Source organism: Python bivittatus, unplaced genomic scaffold (genome assembly GCF_059951505.1).
Source record: "Python bivittatus isolate LINGU-HERP-01145 unplaced genomic scaffold, Pbiv_v1 ctg000480_np1212, whole genome shotgun sequence".
NCBI lineage: Eukaryota > Metazoa > Chordata > Lepidosauria > Squamata > Pythonidae > Python > Python bivittatus.
Genome location: NW_028277075.1, coordinates 14,920,893 through 14,937,673, shown reverse-complemented (window position 1 = coordinate 14,937,673; position 16,781 = coordinate 14,920,893). Strand labels below are relative to the sequence as shown.

Genomic DNA, 16,781 nt, shown 5'->3' with positions numbered 1-16,781 from the left:
AGGGATTGTCTGACTCATTTTCTCAAGTTATTTTCTTGGCCCAAGCTCAAGCCTCATTTGTCTGACTGTTGCTTTGGTAGTGGCTCTTCCTGATGTCCTTCAAGGCCATTCTCTCTGCTCTCTACACTGACAGCAGTCAGGAGCTCCACCTGGATCCCTTCCCTCCTACTCCTCAGACCCAAGGCAATTGCTAGCTGAAATAAAATGTTCTGTCTGACAGGGAAGTAGAAGCAAGCTTCTTTGGCTGATAGTTGGGGTTCATGTTTGTGTGTAGAAGAGAGAGAGAGAAAGCCAAAGTCTATTTTTTAAAATTTAAAACCAACTTCATTTTAATATACAAACTATTCATATTACACCACAGCTGTATTTCTTCAGAAGAAAAATTGTGATTTCTTCTGCTTTCCACAGCTTCCAAATGGCAAAAACCTCTATCTGTCAGGCCAAGCCCAAGAACAACGGTGAAATAGTCCAGCTGAGTAAAGTTCCTTTATTTGCTTACACCTTATAGACAGAATCTTGCCAGACTAAATCTATACTACTGCAACAAGTGGATATACCATGGGAAATTCTAGGGAGTGGCTATCCTGAACCCCTTTCGCTTCCCACACTTTTGCCTCCTTTCCCCTCCTGGAATGCACCCCCTCCTTCCTGATAGCCTCGATCTCTCACATCACCCTCCTCTTTGTAGATACATTCCATCACACTATCTGAAAATAATTTTTCTTGCCCTTCCTTCTCCCATCCCTTCTCTATTTTATGGTGCATGTCAACTGTGGCAAGTAATATTTCTTTTTCATTTTACAAGCTTGCAATAATCCAGATCTTATGTGAGATTCCATCAGTGATATCTTCTGAACAAAAATGGCTGAAAGCACTTCTAAAAATATTTCAGTTTCATTAGCATACCTTACCTAAATATTACTTTATATATCAGCAAAGTTGTATGAGACTGCAACTTATTAGTGTGTACTAATTCACAGGATTTTAAAAAGGAATAGGAATCTATCATGGACAAAATATACCATTCTGGGAGATAACTCTGATCACTTGAAATAATCCACAGAGTAATGATTTAATTTTTAAACATATCAAAAAGCTATCAACAGCTATCCTTTAGTAGTTCTAGGAATATTTCTATCTTCTATCAGTTAGATACAAAATTCAGGTTTTTTTCTTAAAATCACATATTTAAATGTAATAATAAATTTTCTTTCTTAAAACCAAAATCAAATAACCCTCAGAGATCTGTTAGTTTCAAACAGAAAGGTTTCCTTACTCGATGAATCAAGCTTAGTTCATCCCATCTGAAATCAGACATATGTTTCTTTTGTTGATGAGATAGGTTTTAGTAGATATCAGATTACTGCCAGAGGGTTTTTTTTTCCTTGAGAATAGAGCCATTAGAGAGATAAGAAACCTAAGGTTGACGGAAAGGGGTTCTTTCCCACCTCCCACTCACCCAGTAGAGTAGTAGTCCCTCCAATTTATGGCTATATAATTTAAATTCAGTTTTGAAAGCAATTTGAAATCCTAATTTAAAGTCCCAGCAGGCATACATTCTGATATATTCTACTTTGTGACTAAAAGGTATCATCATGGAAAAAAAAAAAGTCTGCTAAACACATTTGTTCTTTAAACCTAAATCTAACCCCAAATCTAACCCCTTTTTCTTATTGACATATTAAAAATGGATGTGTTAGTAACTAATTGCTTGAGTTCCTAAAGGTTTGTGCTTTTTCCTATTAATATCCTCAGTGGATATAAAGGGATTTTAACATCAGGCAAGTCTAATGTCAAAGTACAATGAATGTGTTGAATTGCAGCATGTAAATCTAAGGACTTACACAACTGGCCTTTTACTGTAGTGAAAAGAGCAGTAATTCTAGGGTAGGTATTTCTACGCTTACTGTACTAGAAAGGTTAAAGCAAACTGAAGTCCACAATGAAAACTCAGTTGATGGGCTAATTGCATTGTTCTTGGTGAGAATTAGTGGACCATAAGTGAGTTCTGAAGCATGCTGAAAGCTAAAAACACCATTGTACTAAGATATATGTTATATAAATAAAAATATAGACATTTTCTTTGGAATGCAAATTTGTTTTGCCACGTCAGTGATACTACTTTTGTTGGGAACTGAATTTTTGGAATAGGCTAATGCAGGTTGGTGATTAGTGAATTCTAAAATTTATTTATTTGGAACTCTTTGTCAACTCTGATTTATAGTAGATTAAGATTATTTTAATAAAAATAAAATGAATTAATAATATGGCCTGATAGCAGATTGTTTCCATCATTTGATGTTAAAATGTCTTGATTCTTCATGAAGGAAAGTCTGTGAGAGCAAACAGCTATGTCAGCATAATTGTCACTCTTGTGAAGTGATTGCATATTTTCCTCTTTCTGAGATGGGTAAAAGATCCTACATTCTATATTTTTATTAGGTTTCATGTTCTGGAATTCATATTCCCTAATTTATGTCTTATTTTTAAGATAAAATTTAACCTATATATTTAAAAAGCATGACATGTACCTATTTTTTTGGCACAACATTTCTACCTAAATCATCTTATTAATTGAATCTATACTGAGATGTCTGGACAAACAGAATTCATATTTTTTTGAGGATTTTGTGGAGGATAGTGCACAAAGAAAAGATGGAGTAAGGAGGCTGTGCCCAACAGCATCTATATAGAAACCCCTGAACAGCTTGTCCCAGCCATCTCATTTCTGGAGTGAACCAAGATCTTATTCAGGTTGGATATTATTTGAAATTATGTGAGTCTGATTGTTGTCATCACTTCTTGTTGTTTTTTAATAGCCCCCCCCCCTTTCTTCTCTAGAGATAGAAATTGATGGGAAAAGCAAAATAATTTTGTCATTAAAATCTTCCCCACTTGCAAGGTTGCAGAGTTGCATGATTACCTCTTGCATTTTAGGACTGGTGCAAGCTTTGTTAAGTTCTGGACTTCCGGTTGGAAGTTTCAAAGCATCTTCCTTTTAGTTTTTTTAGAATTAGACTGAAGGGAGAAGTCCTGAGTAGAATGACTAGGAGTTTCTGAAATTTTTTTTTAATACTATTAAAGAATAGACAGTCGTAAATGAAAAGAAAACAGAAAAGTTCTTATGTATAGGCCCATTTCAGCTAAAAATTAAGCACAACTAGACTGTTCAGAGACAACTTCTGAGTGCCATTACTACAGCACAGAACTTGGCCACTTTCCTCAGTCTTGATTGTTTAATAAGAAATGTGCTATAGTTGGATTGGTCCAGATAACTTGTGATTGGGGAGTAATTAACTCTACCCTCCAATTATGGTCAAAAAGGCATTTCAAAATTATGCATGCAACTGCCTCAATTACAGTATCTGAATTTATGCACAAATGTTCTTGATAGGGGATATTATTCACTCATTGAGGGCAGCATCCAAGCATGCCAGTATGCAGACCCTCATATGGGAGTGCACAAATATATAGTAAATATATTTGGGGACGGTGAAAAGTAGATATCTAAACTTCTTGTAGCAGAGATTAGGTCTATCTTTGTGTACATCAAGATCAGCTGTTCATATATGTCAAGATCCAGGCTTTATCCAAGCCAAACACAGATAGGGATAGGAGAATTAGTCTACATAAACTTATATTGTCTAGCAATACAAGTTGAACTAGAGATTCAGCATCACAGGTTAACAGCAACAGCACCAGCAGCTTATTGTAATTGGGGGTTATGAGCTAGGGATGGAGGTGAAATTCAGCTTTGATGAGAACCAGTATGATATCAGTAAATATAGAAATGAAATAATAGGGGACCCAGTTGTTTGACTCCCTTGAAAATTGGAATTGGGCACGATCAATTCTCTGTTGTTTATGTATATAATTTACATTGTAGTGTTCTTCTGCAACATCATTGTTAGTCAGGGAAGACAGCAGTCAGGCAGTCAGTTTTTGCCATAGGCTCTGGGCGGCTTCAGTATGGGAGACTGAATTGAATGCTTCTTTCAGATCTATAAAGGCAGTGTAGAGGAAGCCTCTTGATAGTCTAGCATATTTCACAGACAGGTGACATAAGGTGACATATTGGTCCACTTCTGAGAAGCTGGTCTGAAACTGGGTAAGCTGTTCTATAGCTAAGATTTTTTTTCTCTTGGTTCATCCAGGCAGCAAGCAAATTTACTGATTATGCATAATAAGCTGATTGCAAGATAATTAGTCTAGTTAGTCTCACTTTTTTAATAGGTTGGAACTTCATACTTTGAGAATCTGCAGGAAATTATTGGTTATATGTGAATAGGAAGCCAAAACAGAGTCCATCATTCAAGGTTTAATTTTAACATTTCCCAAAAGATCAGATTCTCCCCCCAACCCCCAAATCTTCCTTCTTAGGAAACCTTTTACTCTTTAAAAAAGGAATCCAAAACTGTGCGAAGGAAGAAGCAGGTGAGCCAATTGATCTAATGGGGCAATTCATCCATTCATGCTAAAAATGGTACCATGTTCTGGTGCCTTGTTTCCCCTGTGGTAACAAGATCTAGATCTGGAGTGGAAAATCCAATATCACAGGAGACCCGTAATGCCTATTATCACGTTCTATTTCAAACAACAGTCAAAGGACCCAACATCTTCTAATCCTTTCCCTGACTGAACCAAGGTTTCTAAATCAGAAATACTAAATTTAATCACTCAACTGAATTTCTGAGTTTGACGCTCAGAATGTATCAAGTGGAACACCCTGACTGATGGGAGCATATAATAATTGTCTTTTATTGGGGAAGTCTTGGAGTTTTAAATCATCTTCCCTCCCAGTTTATAACATAGAGCCACCTCATAACAGATGTATAGAAGCACTCATTACATGTGCAGGAATAATTAACAGTTTTAACAATGGAGATGTAAGAAGTGGGATCTCCCACGGTTCTGTATTGTCATAAGAGCTTTTAAACTTATTCATAAATATCTAGAAGTAAGCACTGGAATGGCAAATGTTAGTGGAGAGCTTCAAATTATTCAGGATGATAACAAAAAGAGATTGTGAAGTATATCTCTATATTCAGAAATGGACATTAAATTGGCAAATGTAATTTTATATAAGTGGGAATAGATATCCATCTGATTTTTTTTTAAAAAAAGCCTTCATTGATGCAGTCTGAGTAGCAATAATTGACCAGGAAATAGCTCTTACAGTTGAAGTAGACAGATCTTTGACAACCCTGACTCAATGAACAGCTGATTTGAAGAAGGCAAATTCTATACTATGAATTTTTAGGAGAGGTTATAATAGTGGCAACCGATTCAGATGGCTTTAGAGATGTATTAGAATTCATGGAAGATAAAGTTTGACATGTCATCTTGTCATGATGACTATATATTGCCCCAGTTTTGAAAGCAATATGTCTGAATACTACTTGCAGAGGATTTCTTGTGGGCTTATGTCCTGCTTGTGGGACATGATATAGCTGATTGGCTATATTGGAACATAAGATTCTGAATACTTCTTACGTTCTTAACAGAAATTCTGCAGCAATGCTATGCAGTTACAAAAGGAGATATTTAAGGGTGAACTATAGTAGCAATTGTAAAATGGCAGGATTGCATTTTTCTGAAGGCAGTCCCAATTTCCAGAATTCCCAGTCCACATGTATGGACAACACTATGTTGGAGAAGGCTTATCTGAAGCCACAGTTTTGGAACAGTATTGTAACATCTTTATCTGTACAGTAAATGCAGGGCATTTGATCCAAACAAGGACCTAGTCTGAGAGACTAGAGGAAGGAGGGAATGCTTGGGCACTCGTGCACTGGGGTAATTTATATTTTCCCCAAACTCTTGCTTCTTCACAATGTAAATCATTGTTGAAAGTAGCATGATTCACAACTGGACTATAGTGAGGAATTTAACAATGAGTTAAATTCCCTCAAACCCTTCCATATCAGAATTCTGATTTGGAGCAGGGATCTTGGCTAAGGGATGCATGTTGGGGCAAAGTCCTCATCAAAAAGGGGGCACAGTTAGGGTGAAATTAGTTGGTAGAGTGGAATAGAAAAAGGGCAGGACCAGAGTAAAAATAGTACAAAACCATTTAAATTCTTTCTTCAGTTGTTTCTTAATGATCAAGTTATTGATGTGGCAGTAAAATATTTTTTTATTAACTTATAGTCATCATAAGCTGTAGTCATTATACATTTCGTATTCATATTTTTACTACTATTAGCAATAAATCCTGTTTGTATGTGTGAGTGCGTGTGTGTGTATCAATCACATTTATATAGCTGCCCATTTCACACAAAGCGACTCTGGACAGCATTTTACTCTGGATTTTTGTTTTGGAGGTATTTTGAAAAAAGCAATCTTGGTTGATCTCAAAAAAGCTAAGCAGGGTTGGACCTGTTTAGCATTTGGATAGGAAAACATCAGAATATTCTAAGACTGTAGATAGGATTAGGATGTATTTAAAATAATGGCAAATTATTTTAATGTTGTTAATGAAAAAAAGAGAATGGGCGTATTGAGGAGTTGACCTCAACCTCACGAAGACTTTAGTATTAATCTGAGGATGGCAAAAATAACTTTTTATTTTTTGCAGCTTCCAGCAACAGATTAGAACGTTCTAGGAGTAAAATAAGAGAAAATTAGCAACTAGCTGCATCTTTAAAATATAAAGTCTACTAATTATAACTTTTTAAGTAAAGGAGATGCAAGAAGATCATTGGTACGCTTTTTTTTTCAAGTTAATCATAATGTAAATCCCACTGATTTCAGTGGGTCTATGTAATCTGGATCTAATCCAATAAATTTTATCCTAAAATAGTTGCTTTCTTATTTATGTTAATTTGGAAAAGATTAATTCTCTAGGACTTCCTTTTTTTGTGTTTATGAATCCATATAATATTTTGGTGCTTTTCTTCTCTCCCCATGTCCTATTGGAAACCTGAAATACCATGGAAAAAAGAAACTGAAGATTAGAGTGTCTTGGTCCTGCTTTAAAGTAAATCACTGGATTTGCCAGACTGTGATTTATGATGATTGAGTAGTACACATATCAGGCATACAACAAGAAGTTCTTAAAATTTGTGATTTCTCCTACTTCAAGGAGATAATTGCACAGATGACTTTCCTTGTATTTTATATCTAAAGTAAATTTTGAAAGAATGAATTTTTATTCTTTTCTGTTTAATTCCTTATCCTACCAAATTGGCTACAAAAGGATAAACTGTCTGAGAATGGGTTCACTTTTAATATATTATTATATTGAATAGTGCAGAATAGCTGAAAATAAAATGGAAGAACACAAATATTGAGAGAAGAGTAATAGTGAAAATACATAACATAGTCCTATGAAGGATTCCTAGGAACTATGCTCCTTTAAGTTACCAAGTTTGAGAAGAGTTACCTATTTGCATAAGTTTCCATCCTTAGTAGCCGAATAGTCTGAGAGTATTATATGTACCAAATAGTTAAATATAAATAAAGGTTAAAAACATCAGAAGGCTATCCACAGTTGGTTTTTGTGTCTGAGTTTTGGACATAAGAAATTAGATGCAAATTTAAATGAAATGTTACTGCAGAAGATTATTTTTGTTTACTCCATGTGGACCAGTAAGTAAATCCTGAAGGCTTTCTAGGTAGCACATAAATGAAAAGTGAGGCAGTTAATTTTTCATTTGCTTTGTTTATTTACAGAGGAGTTCTGATTCCAACAATACAAGTTCTGTACCACTTTCCATTTACTCTTATTCTCGCAATTTACACTATTCAGATTTTAGCAACTTGAGTTTTTTCCTCCACTGAGGGTGGTGTCATTGATTGTATAGTATTTGTTTCTGGCAATAAAATATGCCTTTTTTAGTTTTCAAGGTGCTTCGTTATTCTTGAGATATCTGTTGAGCACTTAACCTCCATTAGCCCTAAGAGGTCTGAGGGTTCTTCAGAAGACAAAGAATTTTACGATACTGTCCTCAAGGATGTGTCAAGGGCAATTTAGACAAAAGACTGATGTCTCCTTTAACAGCCTGATAAGTATCTGAGGATATTCAGCAGGAATCATTGCAGTTCTACAAAGTACAATATTCTCATTCAGCATAATACGGCTGAATCCATGCAATATATGTGACAATGGTGAAGACTTATCTATGCCCCAAAGGCTAAGTGCTATAATACTCTTCAAGTGGTACGATTTGATAGAAGGGGCATCTGAGAGAAGCTGATGTGCTAAAATGCAACATTAAGGATGTTGCAGAATTAAGCATGAATCAGTATTTATGTTGATTCCATTTTATGTTCCAAAGGTTTATTTATTTACAGCTGCAAATTTTCTTGTAAAAGTAAACTATTGACCATTTTTTTCATGTTGTTCTATGGAGGCCCCTTCCCAACTGAGTTCCTTATTGAACTGTATTTCTGTGAGGGTATTGTACGTTAGCAGCACATTTTATAGTACACAAAAGATGTGCCTTCTGAATTTTCAATGCCTTTCATATTGTTCCCCATAGAAAAAACATCCCTGAAATACTGAATAAATCAAAATAGAAACATTTGGCTCTTGACTTGCTGCCAACATTATTTTTCTCTAAGTTAACATTTGTTGGAGTAGCCTGTCTAGTCTACCTTTATCTATTTGATTAATATATACAGAAAGGCTTTTTGAAACCCTCTGTTGCATTTTTGGCTAAAAAGTAAAGGAGTTCATACTCCATTTATCTTTAAAATGAAAGCATATTAGTGCAGGATTTAAAGCAATTGAGATACACATATGTACACACACAAAACTTAAATGCTATTTTCTGTAATTCAAGGACTCTGTTTGACAGTGTCTTAGAATCAAATCTATAAACTTGTAGCATGTAATTGTTTAAATAAGGATTTCAGCTGAAACTGGTATGACACTAAGTAGGAGATTTTGTTCAGATATTTGTAGAATTCAAAAGATAAGGAAAGCTGTTTATTAACCTGATTTGTATCAGCTTCCAATTACTTTTGTATCCTAATATGAAATACGGACTTTTTAAAAATGGTATACATACAACATGGAGTTTAATTTAATGCAGTGAATAGGGTAATCCTGTAAATTTTGCTGCTAGATTCTAATTCTTATACCTATGCAATGTTTTGAAACAGGATAGCAGGTACTAGTGTTTAAACAACCATTGTAAATGCACGTGCTTGGCTGAATATTGAATTCTATAATGCCACTCCCCATTTGCTAATTAACCCTAATATGTTCGATAAGGTAAGCAAAAGAGATAAACCATCAGAATAAATCATTTGGGCAAAAGGAGAGTTACTACATTAGGGTAGTACTAGGGTACTACATTACTACTTCATTAGTGTGCTACATTAGTACTACATACTACTACTACGTTAGTACTACATTAGTACTACATTAGGGTAGTAGTTACTACATTAGGGTAGAGGCTGCCTTCTCTGAACTGTCCAGATCTTCTGATAGACAACATATTGAGGCATTGCACATGACAGGACCAAGACTCTTTTCTGAGGATCTATTCCCAAATACTGTATTCCAATGCAAATTAATTTATTCCCATGGATTACTAGAAACCTAGGTTTATTAAATTTGGCAATTCTCCAAAATTCTCAAAATGCAGAAATTTGTAACATGTAATATTCTCAAAACAAATATTCTCAAAACAAATATTTGCTTTAATAGGCACAGGGAATATTGGATGCACAAATCATTCATAGGCGTGGGAAAGCCCTACAACTCTGCTTTCCCCTTTTTCAAGGGATGTGATAAACAGTAACAACTGATCTACATCATCCTTTGCCTTACATAATTTCTCTGTTTCTTGCCCATTATGACCTTCAGTACTGCCACTGGATCTCTGTTTAGTAAACTCACCCAACTAGTTTCAGTGGGAATGCATCTTTGTTCCATTCTTTAAGTAGAGAATTAAGAAGGTAGGAAAAGTTGGCTAAAGAGCCAGTATACCTTCTACCATTGTAGCAAGGAAGAGAGTAATATGTGGTGTGCCACAAATGACCTCATCATTCATCATTGTGGTCCCATATGCCATCATCAGTTTTCTACTACAGTACTGAAGAAGATTCTGGATATTGTACAGTCCACAGATCTCTCTTTCTTTGTATGTCTATATACACACACATAAACACACATACATAAAACTAAATACACATATGTGTATATCTGTCTGTCTGCCTGTCTGTAAGGACATATATTTGATCAGTCCTCACCCCATGGCGACAGATGACCTCACCTAGTGGTTTCATGTAGATCTTAAACAGGAGCACAGAGAGAACCAAAAATAGGGGCTGAGGGTGGGACCTCTTGTTCCTGATCAGCACTGACTGGAATCAGCTGCAGAGGAAGGAAGAAAACCACAATACAGTGCTGCCCAACCCCAAACCCCTAGTATCTAATGGACCTGGATGGGTTCCAGAAGGAGCTGGAAGTTGTTGCATGGTTCAGCTAAGGCCTTGGTCATCACCTGGAATAAGAGGGAAACAAAAGTTTTGGAACAGATCATACCCACGCAACCTGTCTCTGCCCAACAAACCGGTCACTCCCAGTGGTTCATGGAGGAGCTGAGGCAGATAAAACTGGTTAAGAGATGTCTAGAGTGTTGCTAGAGGTCAACAAACAGTGAATTCAACCAAACATGGGTTAGAACCACTATTAAGGCCTACCATGTAGTGGTAAGGGCAGCGAAGCATCAGTACTGCTCCACTCTTATTGTGCTTGCAGATAGCTGGCCAGCAGCCTTGTTTAGGGTGACCTGAGCCCTCTTAGGTAACAGGGTCTCAGAGGTTCACATACAGGGCCGCACAAAGGAGTTTGCAGAATATATTTCAGACAAAATCACCTAGATTTGCTCCCGGTTGGATGCCAGCCTTGGTACAGGTCCTGTGGAGGTATCGGGGCACAGTCTGGTCCTGTTATCTGGAGAGAGTTTGAACTATTGGACCTGAGGAAATAGACAGGTTCCTTATGACTGTGAGCTCAGCCACCAGTTCACTAGATCCACATCCTTCCTGTCTGACAGAGGCTTCCCTGGAGGTGAAGTGTAGCTTGGTTCTGGCAGTGGTAAATTCTTCCTTGAAAGAGGAAGTTTTTCCTCCACCTCTTAAGGAGGCATTGGTTTGCCCCCTCCTCAAGAAGCCATTGCTAGATGCAACCATACTGGACAAGCAGTATGGTTCCTTCCTTTTTTAGGGAGGGTTGTTGAGAAGGTGGTTATTCAACAGCTTCAGGGGATCCTGGATGAAGTGGATTATTTGGACCCCTTGCATAGGCATGGGGCTGAAACAGCATTGGTCACACTTCTGGATGACCTCTGGCAGGAATGGAATGGGGGTAGTGTATCTATCCTTTCTCTTCTTGACCTCTCAGCGGCTTTTGATACCATCAACCATGGTATCAGCTGCAGGTTTGGGGTTGGGCAGCACTGTATTGTGGTTTTCTTCCTTCCTCTGCAGCTGATTCCAGTCAGTGCTGATCAGGAACAAGAGGTCCCACCCTCAGCCCCTATTTTTGGTTCTCTCTGTGCTCCTGTTTAAGATCTACATGAAACCACTAGGTGAGGTCATCTGTCGCCATGGGGTGAGGTACCATCAGTATGCTGATGACACCCAGCTGTACATCTCTGTCTCTGGAAAATTAAGTGATGCTATTGATGTCCTGTCTCAGTGTTGGGAGGCTGGGAGGTTTGGATGGGGAACAACAGGCTTTGGCTCAACCCTGGCAAGACTAAACTGCTTTGGGTTTCGAGCCCTTCAGGATCTGGGAACTTACCGTCTTTCATGCTGGATGGGGTAGCACTGCCCCAAAACAGACCCTATGTGCAATCTGGGGGTCCTTCTGAACTCACAACTCCTGGCAATTGTGGCTAGGAGAGCCTTTGCACAACTTCGGGTTGTGCACTGCTTGTGCCTGTTTTTGGATCAGGAGGTTCTACTCTTTGTCACTTATGCCCTGGTCATGTCCCATAAGGATTACTGCAATGTAGTCTTCATGGGGCTGCCCTTGAAGAGCATCCAGAAACTACAACTGGTGCAAAGTGTGGTGGTGCAAGCAGTCATGTGTGCCCCAATATCAGTGCACGTAACACCTCTGCTCCGTGAACTGCATTGGTTACTAGTTTCTTTCTGGGTTCAATTCAAGGTGCTGGTTATGACCTACATGGTTTGGAGCTGGGTTATTTGAGGAACTGCCTCTCCCTGGTTACATCTACCCACTCCATCAGGTCTGGCAGAAGGGGTATGCTACAGATCCCATCTGTTAAGGAATTTCATTTAATAGGACCCAGGAGGAGAGTCTTTTCTGCTGTGACACCTGCCCTCTGGAACATCACTCCCCCTGAAGTGATGATTGGCCCCAACCCTATGGACCTTTCAGAGGACCCTGAAGACATGGTTCTGTCATCAGGCCCTGGGATTCCCATGGAGGTATGGAGCCAATGAGATGGCTATATAGTTCATAAGCTGTTGGTTGGTACTCTTCCACATTGTACATTTTATGTTTTACATTTAAGGTTAATGGTTAATTGTTTTTTAATTTAATTTGTTTTTTCTGATTTTTGTTACTGTTGTTTTTTTGTTATTCATTTATTTGTTTTTTGTTTTTAACTTTGTGAGCCGCCCAGAATCACACATGTGAGATTGGCGAATGAATGAATGAATGAATGAATGAATGAATGAATGAATGAATGAATGAATGACAGTATGTAGTACAATAGCATAAATTATCTGTAGATTAGTGAAGAAATTGATTAAATGAGAAGTTAAATGTTCTAACGATTTAAATCAACTACAACTGGTATAAATGGACTACTGATGGAAATATCAAGTCCACAATCCTTAACACTGGATATGAAAAACTTGGTTAACCATTCTTTAATGTTAGAGCAGAATATAATGCTATACTGGGAAGTTGGAGATAAGATTTCATGAGGAAGAGCTTTCTCACTTGGTAAGGAAAGGAACTTACAAAGCTATGAAGACAGAAGTAGAGAACGTATAGGTCTGATGTGTTGTTAAGTTTATATCCTGACATAGGTGTTCCCCCCTCCTATTTGTCCCCCCCCCCGAGCAAGAGCCCTGTGAGGATGAGAGAGTGATTGGCCCAAAGTTACTCTGTGAGCTTCTGTGGCCAAGGCTGGATAGAACCTGGGTCTTCTGGTGCCAGTCCCACACCTTAACTATTATACCACATTGGCTCTCAAAAAGATACACACTTGTGGCCCACACGGTAATGTTGAGAAAAAAACATTTTAAAAGTGTCTGCTTTTTCATGCATATAAAAATACATAGAAATGTTCACATATACTTGAAACAGTCTCAAATTCTTGCAGAAACAGGGTGGAATAAATTCATACTTGGAAAAAAATAAGCATTTATAAAAAAATGAACATTTTTCACCAGTCTTAGCTAGCCCTAACTTCAGTTAGCCATTACAGCAGCTTTACCACTTATGAATTATTTATTTGTATATAGACAGACTTTTTATTATTTTGTGATACGAATGGTTTGAAAATCCTGCATCTCTTACAAAAATTTAAATTAATTATTAGCACTATCTTCAGTTTTTATTTTACCGTATGTCTCAAAAACAGATTTATATTTGTCAATCACATATGTATATTTTCTCAGGCATGTACATCTACCTTCAGTTTAGTCAGACCTATTTCATAGTGAATATGCATAGCATAATTCTCTGCATGTTTACCACTCTAATCAGCTGATCTTATTCTCAGGTACATATGCATAGGATTGCATCTTTAGGATATTAAGATTACATCCAAGAAATTGCTTTTCCTTTACAATAATAATAATGTTACATGCAGTGCTAGCTTTCACCTTATAATACCTACCCTTTACATCTCCTTCCAAGTTAAATTGCTAAAGTGATGAGAAATGCCTTTGGTGAATTAAACAGCTTGTTAGTCATGAAGAATCAGCAGACTGAGTTCTCTAGAGGTTTGGTGTACAAGATAGTAACAGAGAGATTAGAAAAGTAAAAATTCTGGATGGTGAATGCATTTAAACATTTCTTAGATTTAATATCAGAAATAGCTTAATGTGACCCCTCACTATTAACGTTGAACTTAAAATGGTCTTAAAGAAAATGTAATCACAATAATTAAAGACATGAATGGTTAAAACAACTGCCACATTATAAGCCATACATGGACCCATGGTTGTCTAGATATTAAGTGATTGAAGTTCCCACCAGCTCTGATTATTGATTGTGCTAGATAGAACTTAAGAGAATTGTAACCCAACATCTAGAAAGCCACAGGTTTCCCACACCAATCCAAACTGAAATATTTTGTGATTGGGTTTATTCCTCAGAGACAGCTAGGGATGCTAAAATTGAAGCACTTACTGCATGTCTCTACTGCATGTCACCAAGCCACATCATTCTTTTCCCAACAGTAGCCCACCAGACTTCCTGTGAAATCCTCACACACAGCATGAAGTCAACAGCCTTCCCATTGTTTATCCCCAGGATCTCATCTTTACTAGTATATGAACATTGAAGTTCTGTCTAGCCGTCATGCTTAATGCACCAGTTATAGATCTTCATTTCTCAGAATTCCTTGAACATGACAATAATGTTTGATGCCCTGTAAAGAATTTGTGCCCCTGCAGGGTTATAAACACAGTATAGTTGATGCTCAGTTTGTCTCTAGCAATGGAAAGAAGCATAATATCTTACATGACAAAAGCAGCTCATACTATTGTGTTTATAGTGCTGTTAAATGGAGGGAGGTCTTTCACATGGGAAATTTTTGTGAAGACTAACAGAAATTTGTTAACAAACCATAACCACACTATTACTGAGCATGAAGTGCAACCCTTTCACTTCAACCGTGGGAAGGCATGACATAGAATCTTGGTTCAGTTCCAAGTGACAAATAGGGAATTCCTAGATTATATTTTCACTTTGATCTTATTTTTATATTACAGTCTGAAATTTGGTTTGAGCATTGTACTAACTGTTGTATGGACCCAGCTAATTGTAATTTAGTTACTGAACCATGTTTAAGCAAACCACTCAACGTGGTATTGTGTGATGTACGATAGAGTCTTAATGAAAAATTCTAGGGAAATTGGTCTCTGCCTAAATTGTTCATTAAAGGATTTTATTTATTTTATTTTTCCTTTCATTTACAACCAGCGGTTACCTTCAGGAGATCAAAGCTGCTTACATAGGAATCTCATTTTATCTAACAACAGCTCTGTAAGGTTGATTGAGCTGAGAGAGAATGACTGCCTTGAGTCACCCAATGTGTTGCCATGGCAGAAGGTGGACATGAATCTGGCTGTCCCCAATTGGAGTCCAACTTCTTAGCCACTACACTGAACTAGAAATTGTTTTTCCATCTTCTGTTTTTCCAGGCAGAGACAACTAGAAATGCAAAAATTGAAGTGCTTACCCATGTGTTTTCACAAAGGGAGATTCAAGTCATTTCACATTTGCCTGAAATAGATGACAGAAGGAAGAAGTGGCTTGCTTCTAAACCAGATTTTCAGGATAGAATGTTGATTGATATATTTTTTAAGAATTTATGAAGAAATGTATGTGCATGTATGTGTGTATGTGTGTGTGTGGTGTGATGTTGAGAGATGAGGGCGTTTTTTATTAAATAAAGCATGTTTTCCTCTACTCTTTGTATGAAAAGGGCTCTGAAAAGGGCTTCCAAAGATCAATAATAAGATAGTTCCTGCCGTCAAGTACAGAATTTAAAAGAATAGGGTTAAAGAAGGAAAAGGGCAAATTCACATATTAACTCAAAGTTACACATGCTCAAACATTGATCTTTATCTTACATGACTTATTTGTTAAGCAGTCATAATTTAAATACCATCTTGAAAGCATTTATATCCCATTATCTGAAACACAATGGTCTTAAGTGAAGATAGTTCATGAATTCAACTTCAAATTAGTTAATACAACTTTTTAATAGAAATGTATGGAGACTACAAGATTTTACATGAGGTTTGCTTATTTTGCTGTAGTTTGATTTGGAGATCTGTCCTCCATGTTCAGTTCAGGGCCTAAATCTGAATCTTGGTTTCAAAATCAGAATTTCCTACTAAGTACTGTATACAGGAATTAAACACATATTTGTCTATCTGTACATTCTGTTTGACATAATTGGATGAAACCTTTAGAATTAAAAATAGTGTATATAGAAATTATGTATAATGTAGTTCAGACAGATATTTTTGTGTTACATATTTTTTACATTTTGTTTCTTCATAAAAGGAAATAGCTGGAAATATTTTTATTCCTTGGCAAAATCACCTAAAATTTTCAGACAAATTTGACTTCTGAAATTTGATTTGTGCTAAATTTTAAACGTTAGGTACAAGGAGGAGCTGTAGAAGTGCAGCCTTTATAGTTTGAAAAGTTCCAAAACAAGTAGGCACCCAAACACACACTTTTGTGGACAGATGTTATTAGAGCTTTGCTGAGGGTAAAAGTAAGTCAATTGTAATTTTTCAAAAATCTTGCCCAGAAGAGGCCGAAGCTTTGCTATTTTCCTTGTCCAGTCTGGCACCCCACTGAAGCCAGTGATGAGGAGGTCCTTCCCCGGAAGAGCCACACTTGCCAACCAGCTCTGCCAACCTTCATGACACTATTTAAAAAACCAACAGGGGCAGTAACCTACACAATTCAACAAGTGCAAGTCAGTGGGCATTTTTCAATGCCATGTTAAGCCTGATATCTCAGAAAAGCAATTGAAGAAGCAAGAGCTTACATTTTTTAACAGTTTTTGAAAGTTGTTGTTGTTTGAGCAGGATGC

At 37.0% G+C, this 16,781-nt stretch overlaps 1 protein-coding gene across 9 annotated transcripts in view; it reads left to right on the top strand.

The window, feature by feature from the left end:
- NPAS3 (neuronal PAS domain protein 3) overlaps positions 1 to 16,781 on the top strand; it is a 758,559-nt gene that overhangs the window by 484,588 nt on the left and 257,190 nt on the right. The window lies entirely within an intron of this gene.